The sequence below is a fragment of the Solea senegalensis genome, linkage group LG3 (assembly GCF_019176455.1).
Source record: "Solea senegalensis isolate Sse05_10M linkage group LG3, IFAPA_SoseM_1, whole genome shotgun sequence".
NCBI classification, from domain to species: domain Eukaryota; kingdom Metazoa; phylum Chordata; class Actinopteri; order Pleuronectiformes; family Soleidae; genus Solea; species Solea senegalensis.
The window spans coordinates 23,627,503-23,651,043 of NC_058023.1; positions in this window are offsets into that span (position 1 = coordinate 23,627,503).

Consider the following 23,541-nt stretch of genomic DNA (forward strand, 5'->3'; position numbering starts at 1 on the left):
AAAAAAACAGAAAACAGAAAGAGTCATTTGGAGCCGATAGCCAACACTGAAGTGTGTTTTGCAGTTTTCGCTCCAACCGTTGAGATTTTTAGGAGATCAAACCACTTTTTGTTTTTAAATGTTTCATGCATTTGTTTCAGCAAAAGTCCAGTGCATTAAAGCTCCAGTGCGTGATCAAATCGCATACTGAAACAAAAGAAGAGCTCCGCCGCTCAACCCCTAACAGCAGTTTCCTCCTTTGTTTGAGTTTGAGGCTAAGGAAAGTCATGTGCAATCAGACTGCTGCAGAAACACAACATACAAGCAAGGCCTTTGTCTTAAGCATATACACTGATACCAAAGGCTGTGAAGACCAAAGGCCTTTTTAATTTCAAAGCAATTCACATTACAAACACGTGTAAGAACAGCTAATTACAATTCTGCCAATAAACTCTCCTTAATGGTTCACACTGGACCTTTGATACTAGTGATTATGTCTGTTGACAGTAGTCAAGACGGCCCGTGGAGTCACCCATTCCGGACTAAATTCACATCTTTACGTTTTTTTAATATAATACCGTTCACTCTCCCACAGTCTGCTGCTAATGCAGACTAAACATTTCCTGCTGCAGCAGCAAAGCACAATGAGGAGAATTCATCATCGCAGTTGGCAATGAGTGAAAACAATGAGATGATCTGGAACACGTGTTTTTGAGATCATAGATTGCCTTTAATTCCAAAAAAACGCAGCTCACGTTGCAGTTGCCGTTACCACAATTACCCAAGGATGACACCAAATGAACGTTGCAGTAGCCTGATTTCCTCGGAATTACAGCCTCGGAATAAAAATAAATAAATCAATAACTCATACTGAGTTAGGATACAAACAAATTGAACGCAAACAAAAACAAAGTACTACCAAGACTTCCCCACCCACCCACTGTAAAGCCTCCTGCACCTCACGTCTGGGTCTCCTTCCTGCTGAGTAGCTCCATCATCCTTTTCATCCCTCTGACCCATTTATCTGCAGGACCCAGCCCAGGTAAATCTGCACTGATATCATTATATTCCCATTAAAGCTCCCCCCAGTGTATTCAGGGCAGACAAATCTAGGCCAAGCAACCCTCCTACTCCACACAATTCAGGAGGAAGAAAAACGCTTTTGCACGTGATCCACACCGGCGGAGAAAACAGAAGCATCGCATTTACTCTTTTTAAATGTGTTAAGATCTATAATTTGGAAGCATTTTTCTTTTTGTAGGCGAGTGAGTGAATATAGCGGGGATGAAGCTTAGTGTGTAGCTCTCTACGCGGCTCCTTAAAGCCAATAAAAGCAATTCAAGACACAATTGAATTTACTGGGAACGCACAACCACTATGTCATGTTGCATTTCCTCTGCGATCGCAAGCCTGCCTGTAATGTTATTTGCCCAGCGCTGCCTTCACAAAAAGCAAATACAGGCATCATGATTTGAACTTTCAGCCTCATTCATTATGCACAGTGTGAGTGCACCCGCGCGCTCGTGTTTCCGACGCCTTTATCTCTGCAACTGCTCTGCTGTTTTTCTGACTTTCAGGGACGACTTTTCGCTGCAGGGCTGTCTGCCTGACATTTACACACGGTGGGCTATTAGTGTTTAAACATTACTACAACCAAGATCAACACAAGACACTGGCCAGGCCCAGGCCCAGGCGCCCGGCAGCTACCGCTCCCCTTCCTCTCACCGTGTGTGTTGCGCTTTGCTCGGCCTTCCCCCGGACGATGAAGCCAGGCGACCATTTATGGCTCGAGCAAGGTGGAGCGCGAGTGACAGCGTGTAGCCAATTGCACACAGCCCACTGTCTGTCTGGAAAGTCTGAAATAGAAAGGCAAAAACATTAGGAAAGAAGATATAAAAAGGAGCGTGACAGTGAGGACATCAAATACAGAGACGGTCAATAAAGGCGCAGCAGTGAGACGCAAGTGTGGCGCACAACACATGACTAAGGATTTCCTAGAAGGGGCAAAAAGCTGAGATTTTTTGTTCACTGTCTACACAGACACAAAGGCCTCATTTAGTACAAACTTCGACTTAGACCCAGTCACGTTTGACAGTCTTTGTTCTAGCCACAGTACAGTCACATACACACACAGACTGTGGCCAAAAATATCACAGTGCTGTTTTGTCATGATAACATCATTTCTCTTGCAGAGATTTGGGAAAAACGTGGAGGAAAGAATCGTGGCGCACAAAACCCTCTGGGGGGAACTTATCATGAAAACACTGAGTTGAAGGGGTTGTGCGTGACTAATACGATTGGTACTACAATCTGCAGAAAGCCCTGTGCGCACATTGACCAGGCTATTGGCACGAGTGTGTGTGTGTGTGTGTGGACACATTTGTATATGAGAGATTTTTTGAATTATCTTCTTGAAAAAAATAAGATGTATGACGTGTTAAATGATGGAATAATGAAGCCATCTACAACTCTAAATAAACCACAATGGTTGGATATTTGCGACGCCTCTCATCTGCGCTACCCCGGCATTTAAGAAAACATTGGAGGTCCTGTTTTTGTTGGAGGCTCACACCTGTGACCAAAAAGCATCAAACATGGCAAACAACTTCCTGTTTACGCATGCGCAGCCCATTGTACCTGAATGGTCACGTAATAGAAATATTAGTAAGAACTAAAATTGAACTAAAATTGAGCTAAAGAGCTGACGAGTTCTTTTTAATCTGAAAAACACACCCCGGTCTGTGGGTCCTGACAGTGACGAATGTCAGCTTTGACATTTCTGTCTTTATCACTCCGTCACAATGTATTGGGGGAGAGAGAGCGAAGTGGAGAGAAATCACCTGGAATCTTGTTAGGTTCAATAGATTTAGACAGCGTGTGTGTGTGTGTGTGTGTGTGTGTGTGTGTGTGTGTGTGTGTGTGTGTGTGTGTGTGCAGGGCAGAGTGCGGTCCAGATCCCGGGGGAGGCACTGTGGCTCGGATTAGTTAACCCTGTCTCACCCGGGGTGCGACGCAGCCTTATCCTCGCTGCATAAGCCCTTAATGACTCCACTGCCTCCTCCACTCTCTGTCTATCGCTCTCTTTCCTCCCCTCTGTCCCAGTGTTTTCATTTATCTCATGCCCTTCTGTGCTACAGCTTACAGGTCATTCCCTCACCTCCTTTCTAATCTTTCCTTTCCTTTTGTTCCGGGGGAATATCTCACAGTCTTTTTTATGTTCTTTTTCCTTTCCCTCTTTCCATCCCCACCTCCCAACATACAGTATGCTGGTCTGGTAAAGGTGTAGGGTTTTTCTTGTTAGTCAGTATGAGAGGGGAAGGGAAAATGAGGGGCAACATTTCCAACATGTTCTTTTTTATGAAGCGTTAAAAAGGAATACTTCACCGATTTGCATTTAGTTTGTATTACTAGAGTAGGGGTAGTATTTTTGAAAAATTGTGCTTCCCAACCTCAGTTTGTTTACATTCTGGGAATGAAGTCCCGCCCCCCTACGAGTGGGTCTAAAAAGTGCGGAATTAGCATTGCAGTTTCAAGCCTCGGAACAAGTGTCACTGGTGGGCACCACTAGAGTAGATCTAACAATGTGGAATAGGTGCACATAGATTTTTCAAAGTTCTTGAACTACATAAGAAAGCAAAACAGAGAAAAGTCATCTCATTATGGTCCACACTTTGCAGAAAAAAGGAATAATAAACGTTCTTTCAAGTTTCCCTGCATGTCTGAGCAAGTGAAAATGTCTTCTTTTTTTGATGCAAATCCAACACAGTTCAACAGTGACAATGTCCAAAGTGAACTGCCAAAAGAAACGTGAGAATATTGTGATTTTGTTCCCCTAAAGCTTTTAAGTTAATGATTCAAAGCAATATGAAAACATCCTTCAATCCATCTGTTATATTTAAAGCTAATACTGAGAGGGCCCCGAGGGGAACTGGAGCCAATCCTGGTTGACATTAGGTGAGAAAGATGATATCAACCCTTTCATGTGATACTAATTACTCCTTTTTTTGTATTTTTGTGTTGTTTTCACATAAAAAAGGCAGAAACTGTTGGAAGCATGCAAACATCCGCTGGGTGAACCTGAGGGGAGGAGACTATAAGGTGAGAGAAGAGACGAAGCTGAACTCCTACTGTGAGATGAACCCTTTCTTAATCCCATTTTTTATGTATTGTTAAAGGGTTTTAAAACCACAGCACCGAAGCGGCGGAAAATGCACACACATTTTTGTTGCTGTTCATGCTCAATCGTGCCTATATTAAAGGGGAATTCCGGTATTTTTCAACCTGGGCCCTGTGTGTGTGTGCATGTATGACTAGTACTTGTAAAAAAGTTTCATAATTGGTCCAGTTATGGGCAGAGGGTTTTGTATGGATGGTCCACCAATATTTGGAGAAAGCCAGGTACACAGACAGTTACGCAGCACTTTGATTTCGTCGTATTTCACGTGAGACACAACCAGTGTATTTTGGGGGTCAGAATGGCACTGTTTCCCCCATATGATCACATACACACCCACATTTATAAACATAGGTTGAAAAATACCGGAATTCGCCCTTCAAGCATCATGACAATCTCTACTGGGGTATAACCACTCACAAACATCGCTGCCGTCTGCCTCCAATATCTCCCACAACTGCACAAGAGCTCTTAAACTGAGGCTGTTTCAAACACATCTCAAACACTCTTGAGCTGTACTCAGGCAAACCCCAGACTACAGGATTATGGAAGAATGTCTAGTATTCAGAGAGAAGAAAAAAAGTAAGTGTAAGCATATGTACATATATAGATATAAACATTAAGAACTTCAACAAATCAAACGCCTGCCTGCTTCAAGGTTAAATATCTTCTGCATAGTTGTAATAAGTGTTTGCTTGAGTTACTATTGACCTCTGGCATCAAGATCTCACTGAATATTTTCTTTCTTATCTTTCCTTCTGTGTAAACCTTAAAGAATGTATGTGAAAATCTGAAAATGTAGTGATTTAAGTGACTTTGAACGTAACATGGTTGTTGAGTGCTGATGAGCCGGTTGAGTATTTCTCTTTTCAGTTCTAAAGCTGGCTTTTGAACTTTAGCAGGTTGTCCATTCACAGAGTACTACGTAAGAAAAATGAGGGTTAAAACTGTTGCTCTTGTTCGGTATTGATATTGTTTAATGAGTTTTCATCTTTAAGAAGTAGGTTTTTCATATAACCCACACTTTTTAAGCCCACTCGTAAGGGGGCGGGACCTCATTCCCAGAATGTAAACAGTGTCTGCCATCTTTGCTAACAGTTACGCTAACAGGACCAAGTGTCACTTGTGGGCACGTAACAAAGAAAAGAATGAAGATATTTCTCAACTCAGGGGAAATTAAGGTTGGGAAGCACAATATTTCATAAATACTACCCCTAAGTTTTCCTTTAAGGAAACACCGGTCATGACAATGTCTACATGGGTTTGCTGCCATGTAATTGGCTGATTAGCTATTTACATTAAGAAGCAGTTGGACAAGTGTCCCTAATAAAGTGGCCGGTAAGTGTGTATATAAATGCTTCTCATCTAAAACAGACCTATGTTTTAGATGTTTTGCTGGATTTACTGGAACAACAAGACACTGCCACTGGTGCGTGAAGATACATCTTTCATAACTAGGTCTCCCACGCATGTCCTTGGGAATTCATGCACTTGTACCTTTCATTTATTCATGCCGAATTCAAATTGTGTTCGTATATGTAGCTGTGAAACATGTATAAGGATGGATTTGTTCAGGCTGCCCCACCACAAGGTGCGGGGAGCGCTCACAATAACAATAATCTGACCATGCGGCCACTAAAGTCTTCATGGTGAAGTTCCGACCCCATTTGAAATCAGTTCACATTCGTGTCTTGCATCGTGAGTGTGACCGCCTCCTCGATTGGCACGCGTGTGCAAACATTTTTGCACGCATGGATCCTTTCACACAACACATCGCAAATGTTGAGCGACACCGCCAGTCACACGTATGCACACAGCCGGAAGACGAAACAAACGGATATGAGTCACTTGAGACAGGAAAGAGCCAGTTTGTCTATTTAGAGGAGAGAAACTACCCGATGCTCCCTTTGGGATGAGACACATCAGAATGAAGACTTCCTAAATACATGTTAGGCATTCCTAAATGACACAGAGGGGGCTTATTAGAGCAGCTACCATTTCTCTCTCTCCATGTTCCTCTGTTCCGCCCTCCTCCTCCTCCCCCCCTCCTCTAGGGGGTCCACCCTTTAGATTAGCCAGTCTCTCAAAAGACTGCAGAGAGAGCCCCGCTGTTTCACGTGAAGCAAGCTCTGAGGGAGGGAGGCACTGTGATCCAATTTTTCAGCCTCTCTCTCTCCTTGCATTGCTGTTTTGTTTAGCGCGTGTTTCGAGCAGGTCCCCCGGGGGGACGACACACCCAGGGGCTCGTAAATGAACCCCCGCGCGCATGTTTGCGTGCGTGTGGTCACGGGGCCTTCCGCCGCATCGATGAATGAACATTTTTTTCAAAAAGCCACATTAGAGCGGAGCCCCCCGGGGGTGACGTTTTGTGAAAGCCGGCCTCGGTCGGTGTGTCCCGTGAATGAACGAGCAGAAGCCAAATTACCGTGAAACCCTGACAGGGTCATCTCAGGGTTGTCCTTACCTTGACACCATAGCTTGTTTTCAGTCGCTAAAGTTATGACCCCAGGAAATATAAGCAGATAAAGTGGGACTGAATCGCTCTAAGCTCTATTTATTGCAGAGACCCCCTCTGTTCAGGCTTAGAGGCCGATTAAGGCATATGATATTGAATCCTCTTTGGGCTGTAGGTTTTGTGTGAGTCTGTATGGACATGTGCAATGTTCCGCCGGCTTCTATTCGACCTTGCGTCAGGGGCTTTTACCCCCCTTGGCGTCAGGGTCAGGAGTTCAGCCGAGTGCTAAGTAATGACCTTCAATCGACATCCATCATTCACTTGTGGGATGCATGGCTGCTTCCACCGCAGCCCAGGTAGAGGCTTAGCTTCACTCCTAGCTGGTGAACCTCCATTAGATTAACATAATGTCCTGATTATGCCGAGCACAGACTTTTGGTTAACGGTGGCTGGGGGTAATGACCGAGCGTTCGCCATGAGAATTTTTTTAATAGCGCCGCATTTCAAGGTCAATGGAACGGCACAGGAACATAAGCTGTGGCCAATTTAAAAGCCACTCTGCGCCCGCGACTCTCATTCCATCGCGGTTCCCTCTATCTGCTTCCTTTTTCCCCTGAACCGCGTCTGTCTCCGGAATACAACCGATCCAGAGATGAAACTGAAGTGTCGCGGAAAAAGACAAACATTTCACTTCGGCAGAGAGAGAGAGAGAGAGAGAGAGAGAGAGAGACAGGCGGCCACTGTTTAGCAGTAAACACAGGGTGCAGGGTGGTCTGACATGGACAGAGTGTCGCCGACTTGGCAGGTGCTGGTGCACACTGACTGCAGCAGTGTCATGTCATAACCAACTCCAAACCTTTTCAAAACCCTCTATAATAAAAATAACCTTGTGACTGATTACTGACGACAGCAACTGCTGAGTATTTTTTGAAAAGCCTGACTTTTTATATGACACCGTTTTCCCCTTTTTTTAAAAACCCTGATGCCAATATTCGCAACGGCATATACTCACATGCGGAGCGACTGAAAGGGAACACGAGATAGAGCATGCATGTGTGGAACGTTGGCCTGACACGGACCCTCATTAGAGTATGAGCGTAACCAAGGGCATATCACACATACGGAAATGCAAAGCAGCTCTTGCTGGACGCAGAGTGCGGTCGGTATGACCTGGCCCTTATTCGGTTTTTAATACGCTAAACAAATTAGTTTTAGGCGTAGGCAAAAGTGTTATGCCCCCTGCTTTACGTCTTCATGCTGTCATATTTCATCCAAAAAATGCAATCCAAAGCTGCTTTAAAATCACTTGTGTTCATTTATTCACCAAAAAGCCTGCTCTGTGTGTCCTCAGTGGCATTTAATGAACTCTCAAAGGCGACTTTACCTCCCAGCCCCTGTTTATTTGTGACCCAGTTCAGGGAGTGGGGGGAGTTTGGGGGTCAGGGAGTTTTTACATACCCGGAGGTTCAGGTTATGCTGGTTGTATGTGTGTCAGGGACGCGCACCAGAAACAACTGCCAGGTTCATAACATGCCTTCTCAGCTTCCGTACGATCCTGCATCTCGTTATCACTGGACTCGATGGGCGAGTCGATGATAAGGTCAGAGAACGGTCAAAGATGTCAAACTGTGGCCCCTGAAAAGGTCACTCGTCCCCGTGTTGGAAACAGAGATTTTGCAACTCAATGTCAACGCGTGCTGCACACGGCTCCTTTGCCGTCAGCTGCTCGGATTCACATGGAGCTCGTTGTCAGCATTATCTTCAAAGCAAATAAGAAGCCAGATGTTGGTTTCTTTTTAAATAACTGGTACAAAAAAGAAAGAAAGAGAAAAGCAGTTATTTCCCCTCTTCTTTTACTCTTCCTTCATGTGGTGAGGGGATTGATGGGGGTTTTCCTTCATGCTGAGCTACTGAGCTAAAGTATGGTGGGCTGGGGTGGAGGTGGGGCACATTACCATGTGTCATACATAGTGTTCGGTGATTAAAGCCAATGCCTGCATGGTTTTCAACTTCACATTCACTGCAGAGGACATATACATATTACAATGACATATTTCCATTTTCTTCCTTTGATTCCAACCTAAACTGCGCACTGACCTCTGAAGCGTAACCTTCAAATCTAATGATTTATATAATGGGGGCAAATGAAAGATATATTATGTAACAGTTATGCATTCAGTTATCTGACAATGACAAGATTGATGAGTACGGCAGGAGATATTTAGCACTTCTGGTTAGCCAGTATGTTGTCTTTTGTTTTGTGACGGCTGCTAAAGCGCTCCCCGCGTAAAGACAACGATTACCATGATGCATTGCTGCTTCCTGGCGACATCAAACTAGGTATCGAGGCACTGCTAGCGGTCGCAATTACAAACGGTGTATTTAAGGAAGGCGCGTCCACATGAAAGCACACGGTCACATTTTCACTTTAACAGCTGCACCTGTTAATTGTTGACAAATGACTGCCACTGTTTTTGTATATATATATGTGTGTGTGTGTATGATATTTACTGTCACGTATCATATGTCACAAAGGCCCCTCATTTACTAGGTGCCCATTTTACCTCGGAAAAAAGAAAGAAAGAAAGAGCGCGGGGCCAATCATTCATTATTCAGCGCACCACCACCACCAACCTCCAACCTCTGTTTAGCCAATAACAGCCTGTGTAAACTCCGACCCTGTAATAAGAGAGTCCACTCTAACCCCACGGCAAAACCATGTCATGGACCTGAGCCTCTTCCAAGTGTCCCAGATAGATCAAAGTCAGCTTTTTTTCTTCTTCTTTTTCACTTACAGAAATGAAACTGTCATTTATTCCCACATGGAATGAGCTTTAATAAGTTTGGAGAATTGGCCTGATTTGAAATGATTTTATGTGCCATTCCAAAAGACTGCTCTTTTATTTTTTTATTTCAAGCAGTCAGTAGGGTTATATTTTTAGACTCTGTTAGTGTTTTGTGTTTCTATATTTGTCGACATGCTGCACAGCTTCTAATCAGGTCAAATTATTTTGTCGGATGAAGTGTACTCAAGATGCTTGTCAGCTTTATTTGGCTTTTTATATACTCGGACCACGGACTTGGCGTCGTCAGCCGCAGCTGGTCCGGTGTCATTAATATGCCTTAAACATGATTGGCTCGACAGCTTTGAACCCAACAATTAAAAAAGGCCGAACTTTCCCAGACTCAAACTCATGTCTTCGTTCCCAAACTCCCTTTTTTTTTTCCACCACAAGCACACTCACAAATGCACCCAAGAACACCCACGCCAACACACACACCGCCGCCGCCGCCACTATCCAAGCCTCCCTTCCCGTCCTTTGTCTCTCATAATTAAAGCGTCCGCTTGGCCTCGTTGGCCCGAAGCCACTTGTCTTTATATCTGAGGGAAGTGAAGGGAAAGTTGTCACATTCCTCTTCTCCATGGCAGAGCCACATCATTATCTGCCGAGTGTGTCGGAGCTCTGTCTCGCGCTCTTTCTCTCTTCCACTGCCCACATTGTCTCTCTCCTCTTAACTTAATGTGATCCTGCCTTTCCTTCCCCCTTCTCCTCCTCTCCCACTCTCTCTTTATTTTTACCCACAGGCCGTGGAACAAAGGGAGGAAGTGCCCCTGACATTAGCTGCTAGGATTATTTATATCTCGTCGATGTTGTTATTTTTAGCATCTTGGGTTATATTAGTTGCCGTTCAGGCAGATTTGGAGCTGGAACCACAGGCTGTTACAGAGGATGATTGTTGAGGATGCTGCTGTTTGAGAGCACACCTACAATCACTTGGCCTTGGGCGAACTCATAAGTAGCTCGGGTAATTGTATGTTTTCACTGTACCAGCCAGCCTGGCAGATTCTCTCCACTCTCATGGGACCTTTTCTCCCTCTTTTATTTTTAGTGTCATGCCCTTTTTTAATAGTCTCCTTCACAATTGTGTCATAACACCATTGTGTTGTGCGGCAGCTGCTGTTCAGGAAGCACAACTTGAGCGCTGCCGGGAATCTTTGGAGTTTTGTTACGCGGCGCTTTCTTTTAAATTATCTTTACAGAAATAAGAAGTCTTTGTTGAAAGTCAGCAAAATGAAACTTCTTATACCTTTCTGCTCTTATCCCTGCGAGTCAAAAATAGACCACCGTATCATCCAACGGTTGTATTTACGTGCAAATTGTCACTCTGCATGACTGCAAAATGCTTATTATGGATGCACAGCATCTATTTGGAATGATTGCACATTACAAATCCAATGGCTGGTCTGTGTCGCCGGTGGCTATGGGATGAGCCTCCCTTCTCCTTTACTCACTCACTCCCTTGCTGTGCACCAAACCCGCAATCCTCCCACGCCTGCACTCACTAACTCCCCGTCCCTGACTCACAACCAAATTCTGTTTAACCCCAAGCAAACCACCGACCTCGGCTTTCCAAATATTCCTGTGAAAACGCCTGTGGTTATCCAGCCAATAATCGGCATTTTAGGTCAGGCTACCGTCAGCTTCATCAGACAAAATGAGGGAATTAGCATTTAGTGCCAATACATTTGCTATTTAGCGACTGCAAATGTGGCACATTTATACACACGTACATAAAGAGCATAATGCATGAATGACTTTTCATACCAAGGTTATTTGTGAGCACCAATATCTAAAAGTGTGACTTTTATTGTGCAATTGGTAGTTTTACGTGTTGCTGCTGCACCTTGCAACTATACTGGTAACTAATGCTTTTGCTACAGAGCGGTAGATGAGTAAGTTTTCAAAGAATAGCTCTATTTACATCACCACAATACTACTTTATTTTTTTCTAAATGTGTAATTCTTACTTTAAAACTGTGGTCTGCAACTTTTAAAAGAACTGTTTGACTCTGTTTGTATTTACTAGTATAGCAGTAATTGGATCTTATGCTGCCTGGCGACATTCCTGAGTCATGTCATCCAGCGACATCACACACAGCAAGTACTTTTGTTTTATGTCAAGACAGATGGCGATGGATAAACAGTGCTTGCCCCCACCGTCCTTGAACTACAGCTGTATACACACAAACGCTCCTTCAGTCAAGACTGACACATATTGGTGCTTTTCCACTACACAGTCCCAGTTCCTTGACCGGCCACTGATTGTGAAGAGTCGTGAGCGCGACGTCCGACACAAGAATGTAACCGAACAACGCCGAACTTTACATGAGTTAAAATCGTGAAAAAAACATGCGTTCATCTCCAAAAATATAGCAAGGACATTTCTAAAATCTCATTATTCAACAGAGGAGACGCATCACAAGCCCTTTCTGCTGTATTTCAGTTCAGTGGCTGTGTCGGAGTCCGTGCTCCGGTCACTCTGGTACTTTATGTCCACTATGTCTCACAGCATTGTGCCTAATAAATAAAGATGAATCAAATTGCATTGAAAAGCGCCAAATTGCTAGAAAGAGCCCATTTACAGATGACAATGATGTATAATAAAGGACTATCATATCTTATTTAGCGTACTCATAATGTTACATTGTTTCTGCTTAAGAAGATCAAATAGAGGCAGCGAAATAACACAACAAAAGAAAACACTGAAAGTTACACAGTGCAGCTTTAACTAGAGTAGAATAGGAAAAGAATCAAACTCTGCAGCTCTAGAGGCAAAGGGGGGAAACAACAAGAGGAGAGAAAGCACAAAACTGAAGAGAGAATGCAGAGTTAATAATGTGCATACATTGGGTATGAAAGAGAGAGTGGTGGAAAGACGAGCTTGGTGCATCAAGGGTAGTAGCTCCAAGCAATCAAGGCTTATAGTCTGACTCTGGGACGGTTCAAGCGAAGAGAACAGACCTTCAGCACGTAATAAATGTTCCACACATGACTGTGTGGATTCATGAGCGGCAACAAGAAGACAACCCTCAGGGGCAGACGCTGATCACATGACCTGTCCCAGTGAGACATCTCGCATCATAATGGCTGCCTGGGTTTGACTCCACAACCAGGGCAACGAGTCTGAGATAAGCTGCTGTTTACTGCGGCACAGTGGCGCAGGAAGACAGACAGGCAGACAGACAGACGAAGTGAGAGAGAGACACACGGACAAAAACTATGTTATAATCCTGATGTGGAGATAAAAGCTTGGATGAAATCAGCTTTGGATCTGTCATTTAAAAATATGCCACAGACAATTGAATCAAATCTCTTTTTTTTTTTTACATTATTATTGCTAAAAAATAATCTTTTGTGGACAATGTTCTTTAGATCAGTCGTTCCCAGCCTGAAGTTTAAGACCCTCAGAGGAGTCACTAGACGACGATAGATGGGTTGAAAAGTGTTTAAAGACAACAAAAACCACACGAATTGTTGGGCTGATTTTACATTCAAAGATTTTTAAACATAATCAAATCAAACAAACGAATAATTACTGGCCAGTGTTGACCAGTCAGTTCTACCAAACAAGCTTATTATCTTTTGTTGAGGCTCATAGACAAAAAAACCCCCAACAATTTTGAGTTTGTAGAGTCACTATCTTCGCTGAATGCACCGAGCTCTGCACAAAAGGACATGCATGTAACTGAAACAAGCCAGAGCCAGTAGTCGAACAGAGACTGCAAATCTGTCTACTGTCACCAACGTACCATTATTGTGTATTTAATCCCTGAGATATGCTGAACAGTTTTTTGGTCTGGAGCAGTTTCCAAACAACTAGCAAGGTCTACTGGTAGAAACTCAACCAAATCCAAGGCACAGTCCAAAGTCTATATAGTGCAGGCATGGATTACCCCCCTAGAAAACAGATAATTATAATTACTTTTTTTTTCCGATGGTATGATGGTCTAAGGTGGCAGTAACGCGATATTTTTGCATACGGTTATCATCATGTCTGAGTCGCCTTCCATTCCATGCCTATGCCATATCAATGTGCAGTCTATCCTCGGCTAAAATGAAAAATAAACATATTCCAGGAGATTCCAACCACTACTTTTATGTTGCTCCGAATCAAAACATGCACACAGATGTCCTACACACAGTGTAATGCCATTCCCAGGCCTTCCCCCCTTGCTCTTCCCTGAGCAAAGGAAAGAATCCAGAATCCAATAAAGTGGAAGTCTGTCCATAAGACCCCAGCAAAACTCATCTAAACAGTGCCTAAACATTCCATACGTTCCCTTTCCAGGAATTTCCAGAGGTTTGAGGGTCAACATTACACATAGCTGCTGGGATTTAAGGCCAGAGGCAGTGCAGGCCCCTCTCCTCCTGCATCCCCTCTTCTCTTTGTTATTGTTTTGACTGGAGGTGGGGGAGGCTGAGGCGAGGGGGTTCATGTGGGGTAAAGTTTTGACTATGACTGTACGTCTGGGTGTCTTGGAATCTAGGGCATGATAAAACCTCACCTTGTCTCCCTCCCCACTCCTCTCCACTTTTACAGTGACTGCTGCCAAAAAACCCTCACCTCCCCAGCTCACTGCCTTTCCCCCCGCCGCTCCTCGTCGCGGTCCCGAATGCCGCACCCGTCTGAACCCCCCCACCACCCCACACGTTCCTCCCCTTTCCACGCTCATTCTCTTCCATCTCCTCTCTCACCACGCCAAATGCCAGGCGTTTATCAGGGATAAGCAGCTGTCCCCTTTGCTTGGGGGAGTAGAAGAAAAAGCAGACGGGGCAGAGACGGAAGAAAACCTTGAAAAGGAGACATGAGAGAATCAAAGGATGACAATGTAGCCCCATTTTCCATTAATTCGAATTATAAATCTGCAATAAAACTTTTAGCAAATGAGAAGAATCACTTTCAGTTTCACGTCTCATGTGTTATCCTCGGACTACTTTTGTAAACCATACGTTACCGCAGGTTTTTTTTAAAGACTGAGTGATTTCATAAACATGTATCTCCATCTCATGACGGTGTTCCTAAGAAGCTGATATCAGAGCGTCTCTGCCACAGAGAGTGGAAGGCGAAAGGTTCTGCAGTTGCATCATAGCTCAAGCGTTCCGTGGAAACAAAACTCAACAACAGCTTCGTGTGCTCGGGCTTTCAGGGCAAAGTATCACAGTGAGCCGAGACTGCGAGTGCAAACTGTCGAGTGAAAGGTTATAAAAAAAGGAGGTGGCTATTTCACGTGATGGGCAAATTTAGCATTTTACTCCACTTGAGCACATGATCTTACGTTATCTTTATTTCACTTGTTCTGATAAGCTGGCAGAATGCTTGAAATGACCTTGGAAAATCGCTGAATCTACGCTGCCAGTCATTGTTATATTGTAATCAGGCTTAAATTAAAGCTTAATCTCCGCTCAGCTGGAGACATTTCATGCGATTTTGTGCTCGATTTTAATGATAAAATGGCAGAAGAAGGGCAACTGAGCCACCCGGCTGAGTGAAAGGAAAGATAAAGCCTTCAACTTTTCTCTGTCATAAATCTATTATTGCAACAAATATATGGTGCTGGGCGAGTCAGAGAATCTTCCACTAGCATTACATTTTTAAAAAAGCGCTCATTGTTGCATTATGAATGTAAAATTGCCCTTACTGTTTAAGTTTAGCTAAAATAACATTGTGCATCGCTGTATTTGATGGTTTTCTTAAACGTCCTACAGTTGGAAACAACGATGCAAAGTCCTGGCAACTTCCATAGGCCACTGTGCAAGGATGTGGGAGTCGAGCTTGAAGTAAATATTAGGATATTGCCCACAAACCTGAAGGGAGTGAGGACACTATCCAGGTCATGAAGAATGTATGAAAAAGCAACCAGATGTAATTCCACTTTTGTAGCATTTTCTTCTAATAAGCAGCAAACGAGCTAAATAAATTGTATAAATGAGTTGTAACTCATTTACAGCCAGTATAACAAGGTTACAGCCTGTGTGGTGGTCTATGGGGTGTCAGTTACGGCATCATTTATCAACTGTCGCATATTTAGGATCCAATAGGTTCAATTAGACTATACTCTGGTGACTTTATATCTAATAAGAGTATCAGGATCTCGAGTTTGATTTCTAATCAGAATATGATTAGGGGAGTCTCTGTTTGTTTACGTTATAGCAAAGAACAGATTTCTTGTTTTGTCTAATTGGTTCCTTCTAGTAAACCTTCTAGGTTCAGCTGAAGCCAGAAATAAACACCATTCCTTAAAAAAAACCGGACCAAAGGTTGCGTCAACACACAGGAAGCTTGTTATCTTCATTATATGGCATTCCTATGACGCTCCTGCAACTCTGTGTGGAATTCAATGTACTAACGTACGACCCGACAAATCAGAAATGCCACGTCTTATCTACTGGGTTCATTGCCACGCATCTGATCAACAGGAGACTGTCTGAGTGTTTAAGCCTCATTTTTTGCATTCCACTGCGTCTAAATGTCTGTCTACCACAGACAGTGGCGACACAGCAGACATCCCTATATTAACAGCTTAGAGCCACGTTACTCTTGACTACCAGTGGAGCCTGTTATCTCTTTGCACCGTGCCATTTGACTGAGGTGACATGTGTCGTGCGGGTTTGAGAGACAGTGACACACACACACACACACACACACACACAAAACCACAGAGAATAAGAGCACAGTTGCTGCTGGGCTGTAAATACAGAGGGTGTGCCCGTGCACGGGGACACACACATAATGATGCTACTGATTTGTGTGCGTTTGAGTGTGTGTGGAGAAGTAAAGGGGATTAAGAGATGCAATTGGCACAGTCGTGCAGCCCCTCCAGCTGTGATGTCTCCAGTGGACCCATGGGAGAAGAGAGAAAGTCTGTCAGTACACAAAATATCTTTTTCACCTCATTCCCACTAATCAACAAAACTGTTTAATCACGGTTTTAAAAATGGGAATGTGTTTAATCAGCATTCCCTCCCAGGTCATGTAACTCTGCAATGCTCAATTCGGCTTCAATTCGGAGTAGTGGGAACACAAGATTTGGGTGAACACACTAATTTAGTTTTTTTTGGCAGTGATGTGTCATTTGTGCCACAACACTTTTTTCGTTTAATCAAGCTAAGGCCTTAGTCTGACTAAGACAGGCAATTGGACAACTTGCCCAATTAAAACTTGGATCAATCAGATCATTTGAATCAGCGATTTAAAGAGGGACCAAAGTGAAAGATGCACAACAGTAACCACTGTAAAATGATCACAGAGAGATGTGGGGTTGTGGTTGTTTTTGTCTTCCGAAACTTATTTCTGCAGGGGTGAAAAAAAAACCCAAACACATTGCACAGAGCAAAATGTGTTAATTGCATTTTTGCATGGGTTGACCGAGGTCAAATATCCCGGGTATACCAAGTAATTTTAGTGTGAAAGCGGCTTTCGTCTGCTCCAATTCCTGTGCATTCATTTTCCCCGGCCATTAGCATAGCCCTTAGCCTAGTTGTTAGCCACGAGTGTTCGTGTCAAGGGGTGAAACACACCACCACAGGGCAGACCAACCACTGGCAATGGGAATCGTGTTAATTGCCTTTTTTTTTTTTGCAGGTTCACCCAGGTTTAAAAATATCCACAGGCACATACACACATTTTTGTGAGAAAGAGGCTTCTGTGTGTGTCGTCCTGTCTATCCACCACTCACTCACTCACTCACTCACACTTACAAACACAGACTCACATACATTGTAATTCAGCCCTGGCAGTGGTGGTGGTGGGGGTTGGAGGGAGCACAAAAGCTTTTAATACGACCTGGCGATCACAAGTTATCACATCGAAGAGTGTGTTGGTGCGGTCACTCGGTTCACTTGTTTATTCATGTGTGTTGCTGTGGGGGTGGGGTGGGGGTCGGAGTCACAAGGGTGGGTGGGGTTGGTTGTGTGGGGTTTTATTGTTTTGTGTGTGTCTGAATTGGTGGCCACATGACCGTAACGCTTTAGAGCCCCCCCCAAAAATAGAAAAGTTTAAACCGCTGCTGTCTTTGTTTCTCTGGGGCTCTGTTTTAGTATAGACAAGACCTTTTGAAAATGATGACAAAGTTACCTGCATTCACCTCCTGCAGTGGCAAACGTGAACTTAATTCCAAATTCGTTAGCTGTAGGCAGGTTCCTACAGGCTTGACTTGTAGGCACCGCTTCAATTCCTTAATCACCAAGGCAGGGAAGAGTCATGTGAGGGGTTTGGACATTTATTTCCACTTGCCATGCATCCAGGTAACCTTTCCATCCACATATATCCAAGCCTCTCACGGACCAACACTATGTAGAAATATTCCCTTGATGTTCCAGGTTGTGAATGACGATTTATAGGTTTAGAACATTCAAAAAACCTTTTCACACCGAACCTAGCACAGCTTCTAAGGGACACGTCCTCCACCACAAATTGCTAGATATGTCCCAGTACATACAGTATCTACCTATCCCTCTATGTATCATAGCTGTCAGTGGTATCAAGGGTCCACGGTACCTTTCATCTAAATAAATGAAAGTAACATCAAAGGTCCACAAAGCCACATCCTGTCCTTATTTACTCAAAGGCTTAAGGCCAACTGTTAACTGTTCACTGTTCACATGCAAGTAATCCTGCATTAATCATTGAAACTAACTCTAAACTAACTCAACACTGGCTCCTGCGCAAGTCACTCTCCCCCTTTGCCATAATCAAATCCCCAGTCGGATAATATGGACACATCCGGCATGTAATTGGATATGTGACATTATCTGAGGGGGGTCATAGGTTGACCTGGGCACCTTGGCCAATGACAGAAGATTAGCCGATGGCAATGAAGGACGATCAACTCTTCTTGAGCAATTAAAAAGACGGGAAGTGACGTTAGTGTCATTAAAGCAGCTATCACTATCGGAGACAACTGCCAACGGACAGCAGAAACAAAGGCCATAAAATGAGATTAGAGAGAATGACACAGGGCATAAAATTCACACCCATACAATAATGCGTTACAAGTATGCACTTGCTTCTTGTGGAGACATGTGCTGTCACTATTTAAAACACATTTGACCTATTTTCATTTAAAACCTCTTCACATCCGGATGGAAATCCAAGTCAGAGTTGTCTTGAAAACAAAACAAATCACGGTGACTTCAATTCGGTGTCACCAAGTGAACACCCACTTAAGGTTGACACTCATATTCTTTTTTTAGTGCTGTTAATCCCCAACATGTAACAGACCCCCCATGTCTTCACTAATTTGGCCCCCGTGAGTAACCCCTAATATTACACTTTATTCACTTTGCCTCTACATTCAGAATTACACACAAATGCAGCCCTTTAATCAGTCCAGTCAGAGATTAATTATCTAAGCACCATTACTGTGAGTGGAGACCAAATCCCAACGGGGCCAATAGTTTGTTGTGTTAATCAACAGATGCTGTCCAGCTCTTTTCCTTTTTTTTAACAACAACACAAAACTCATTTCCATAATTCATCTCCTGACTTATTAAGAAGATAATCCTCTTGTTATACAGTTGTCACCACACAATTCTCCAGGGACGTGTGTGTGTGTTGGTAAAGAGTAGGCGGAGTCACATTTGAACTTGGATGAACCCAGTTTCCCCTGTCTTCTCCTTGTTGCCCTCCATCCTCCTCCCTCCTACCTCCTCCTCCTCCTCCTCCGTCTCCTTGTGTGCCCTGCATCCGCTGCTAATGATTATTTGCTTATTTGCCCAGATGGGATTTGATTGGCGTGTGCGTGGAGTAGACTTGACGAGCTGCCAAAGCTGTCAGACGGGGTTTGATGCAGGCCAACAGAGAGCGAGATGGTCAAGAATTAGCAAGATCAGAGCCATCTAAACTCATCAATGTCATATAACTCACAACACACCAGCATACACGCGTGTGAATTATATACTATGTCTTTTTACTTATGTGTTTATTTGTGAACGTTGCTTTGAGAAGTGCTATACAAATAAAGATTATTACTATTATTATTATTATATGTATATGTTTGTTTGCACTTGCAGTAAATCAACAGACATTGCAGATATTGTAGTTGCAAAACATGTATGCAAATATGCCAGTGTGCATTAGTTTGCATGCATGCACACACACACAAGCACGCACACCGAATGACATTGTCAATCATCTGAGTGCACGGTAACACACTCCATTTTAATCATCATTAGTTAGAGGCAGGCGCGACGTTCATCAGAGATCACTGCCTCTCAAATTACAGGCAGTCTACAGTATAAATGAGCGATTGCATACATCAACATGAATGAGCGGACGGTCTGGGAGAGACGTGTCTCCTTGTAAACTCAATTTGTTTCCCTGTGGCACATCTCAACATGCGCTCCGCTTTACATTCAGCATGGTCATTTGAATAATGGTTTTCGTTTCCACTCAAAGATCGGGTGACGTGGAGAACCATATTGGGATTATTTGGCGACCCCAACATTTTTTTAGGTTTAATTAAACTGGTCCTCCATTTGCTGCGTACCGCCAGGATGATTGAAGTGATCTGAGCTCTTAATCAGCATTTAAGTCAAGCTTTTCCTGGAACAAAAATGCGTCTACTGAACTGAAAGTGCATCAGTGACTTTACATTTGAGTTCTCATCAACAATCGACCAGCGTTGCCAACTCCTCAGTGAGTAAAGTAGCTACACGGGGGTCAGACAGTGGAATAATCTGGATGAGGAGATGAAAAAAAGAAGTATGTAGAGATGACTATTAATCAATACAAAATTGATGAATTGATGAATTGACCTCTATTGATTGGATCAATTTGTGACTTTTGGGAGGTTGAACATGCCAGGCAACAAGTCGAGACTGTCACTCACGACGGAATATTATGGACACATGTACAGACACACATGGAGTCTGATTGACTGTCTAGAGCTAGACTACATCTCTGAGTGCTACCTGATGCTGAAACATGTTTTTGTAAAAATGTCATAAAAAAAAGAATAATTATGTATTGTATGATGAAAATATGTATTCTGTGGATAATGGGGGCGGGACTAGATAAACTTTAGCTTCTCCCGCTTTCCCTTTCGGTTATGTGTATGGTGTGAACTACACTACGATGATGTGTGATGATTGATCTAACTGTCATGCCCGAAATAAACATAAACAAACCATAAAATACACATTTCTATGTGTTTTGCTTTTCTTAAAGTCACATTTATGTCCCTTTATAAAAAATACATGATTTGACACTTAGATGAAAAGATACCACTCTTATACTCCGTTAAATATAATGAAGGGGTTAGCCTAGCATAAACAGCTATGTTGTATCCTGTTGTATACTTGCATTATGCATTACAAAGGTTAAGTTAGCCATCACTCAACCCACTGTTAAAAATCGCTGCATTAAAAACAACAATATAGGTACAGTACAACATGTTAATTAATACTCTGTGGAGTTGGTAATCATAATTTTAATCTGTTGACAGAGGTTAACTGTGTGGAGGTTAAGCTAATTTCCCTCTGGACGTATAGCTCCATGAGTAAAGCTGAGTCACGCGAGTGATCGCAATCTTCTCACCTAATTCAAGGTAAGACAGCATTAGATTAAAGGATTAAAAAAAAAAAATCTGTTAAATTCCAACATTGTCATTGTCAAAGTTCACACAATTCTCTCGGTGTTTCTCAGTACTGCACACAGGAAGTGATTGGTTTTATATGTCAAGACAGACAGCGACAACGGCAATATTGTTGTATATACTACTGCTCAAAAAAAAACCCTAGACATTCAGCAATTTTATGATCTAAATGCTTTCGGCAACTGTGAATTACAGCTTTGGTGACTTTTGTGAATTTAGCTTGTGTTCAGGACTTGTTAGTTGAATGACCCGGTTGACAGATGACAGAGTGGATCTCTGTGGATGTTGTAAGTAAATCCAGTTTGTTTGTGCGAGCTGCGTTTTCCACCGAGTGGAACAGTTCGGAAAATATTGTTTTGCGAAAACCCAATGCATTAAAAAATACCTCAGTCCAAGGCTCCTTTCGGTACATGCCACAGGGTAAAGCAATAGGGATGTCCCACTTAAAAACGCTGAAAGCGACACATATACACATCTCCACTTTATCACCAACCGCAAGCTTTTTTTTCCACTCTGTTTGGATGTTTCCAGCTGAGGCAGCCCCCGGCAGCCGCCACCCTCATCCAAGATAAATGATACCAATTTCATAAACAGCATCACTGCCCGCTCTCTCACTTGTGCCCGAACAGACACATTCACCAAACAGACACACACACACAAGCAAGAAATGAGAAAAGCATGCATGTGCACATAGAGAGCACACAGGTAAACAAGGATGCACACACACACACACACAGGTTTGATCAATGGTGTGTTGAGCCATGTAGCTTTTCCTCTGCTGTGGCGACCACACATTTTGCTGCTCAAGGCTGAGTAATTGGCGCTCACCACCATGATAGCAACCACTGCAAGAAACAATATTGATAACATGCCAACATGTGTGTCTGTGTGTGTTATATAAATGATTCTGCAGGGAAAACACCACAGGTTGTCCGGCACAGTGCATCTCCTCCCGGTCGTTCCATTTGTCCATGTGGGTCTACCTGTCTCTCTCTCTCTCTCTCTCTCTCTCTGTTCATCTTCTCTCTTTCTTTCCGTCTGTTTGTTCCTTGTCCCTCGGGGTCCAGATCTCAGCCTGGTAACAAACTGCCAGAGGACCTCATAACATGACAGAAGCCGGTCCACCTCTGATCTACACACACATCACCGTCAACGTCTTGACATTATTAAAGACCGGCAGACAAATCTCTCTGTCAGCCAGCTGTCTACGTCTTGGTCATTTCCTACATCCCCTCTTCCTCGTGCTTTTTCCCCTCGTAGATTATTTGAAATGCACCGCGGCAAAACAGCTTTGTATTAATATTCAACAGGAGATGAATCTGGAGTCCACTGTTTAACATGAGTCCTGTTTATTTTCCACATACACAATATCGGGGACACTGGGAAAGTTTGGAGCCTTCAGCGCAACGTGAACATGAAAGTGAAATTATGTGGGACTGCATTTGGTAAAATATCAAGAACAATTTGTAACTTTGAAGTCATTTTTTTTCCACAAGATAACCTTCAAAAATTGACCCTGCACTTATACAAACATTTTAAGATGGGAATTCAAGGATTCACGTGCAGCTTCTACAATTTGCCAACGGAATTGTCTCAAAATGCAGTTTCATTTTGAAAATAAACGGTTGTGTGATAAAACACCAAGGGTAAAGGCCAGTGTATAAGTAAAGGTACATTTCAGACTGAAAGCAGATATGTAGGGTTTGTTCAGCGGTGATAGCAGGCATTAGTGCATGCTTTCAGACCATTTTTTTCTTTTTTTCTTCTCACTAAAGGAAACAAACTACAAAGGACGCATGACGTAGGCGAGTTTGTTGGACGTCTGAGGATGTGTAAGTGCTTTCAAACACACGTAATCATCCAACAGACGCTTTGTTTTCGAAGCGCAACATGAAATACAATGAAGCTCTGGTGGTAACAGAAATCCAGAAGACACCAGCGCTCTAATTCCATCTTTAAACTGATCATTTTATCGAGAGGTGGAGGTAGAAAATGTAACAACAGACTTTGCATTGTCAAATTTAGGCAACCAACATAGTGTTTTAGGAAAAATTTTAATACCCGATCATTATTTAATGGAGCCTGGTGCTAGTTAAGGCAGACTTATGTCAGTCCCATGCATGTTTTATACACCCTCTGTTCTGTCAATTGCTGGTCCACAGAAACATCTGTAGATTATCTAGTCTAGAGTAAGAACTAATGGTTGCTTTTTTATAATTATTCTATTGACTTTTTCCTCAATTTTGTTTTTAAAATGTTGCACGAATCAGTCATTTAGATGAATATGTTCGATTTAATCTCATAGAGGAGAAAAGAAAGAAACAATTGTTCACATTTAAGATGCTGAAATAGATTTTTGTTCATTGAAAAAAACACAAAAACCCTAGTTTGGTCTGCACACAACATCCATATCTGATCTTATCTGAGCATGTAAGTTGTGCATGAACTTCATCATATGCCGTGTACCTCGGGGACAGTGTGTGTCAAGCCTGCCCG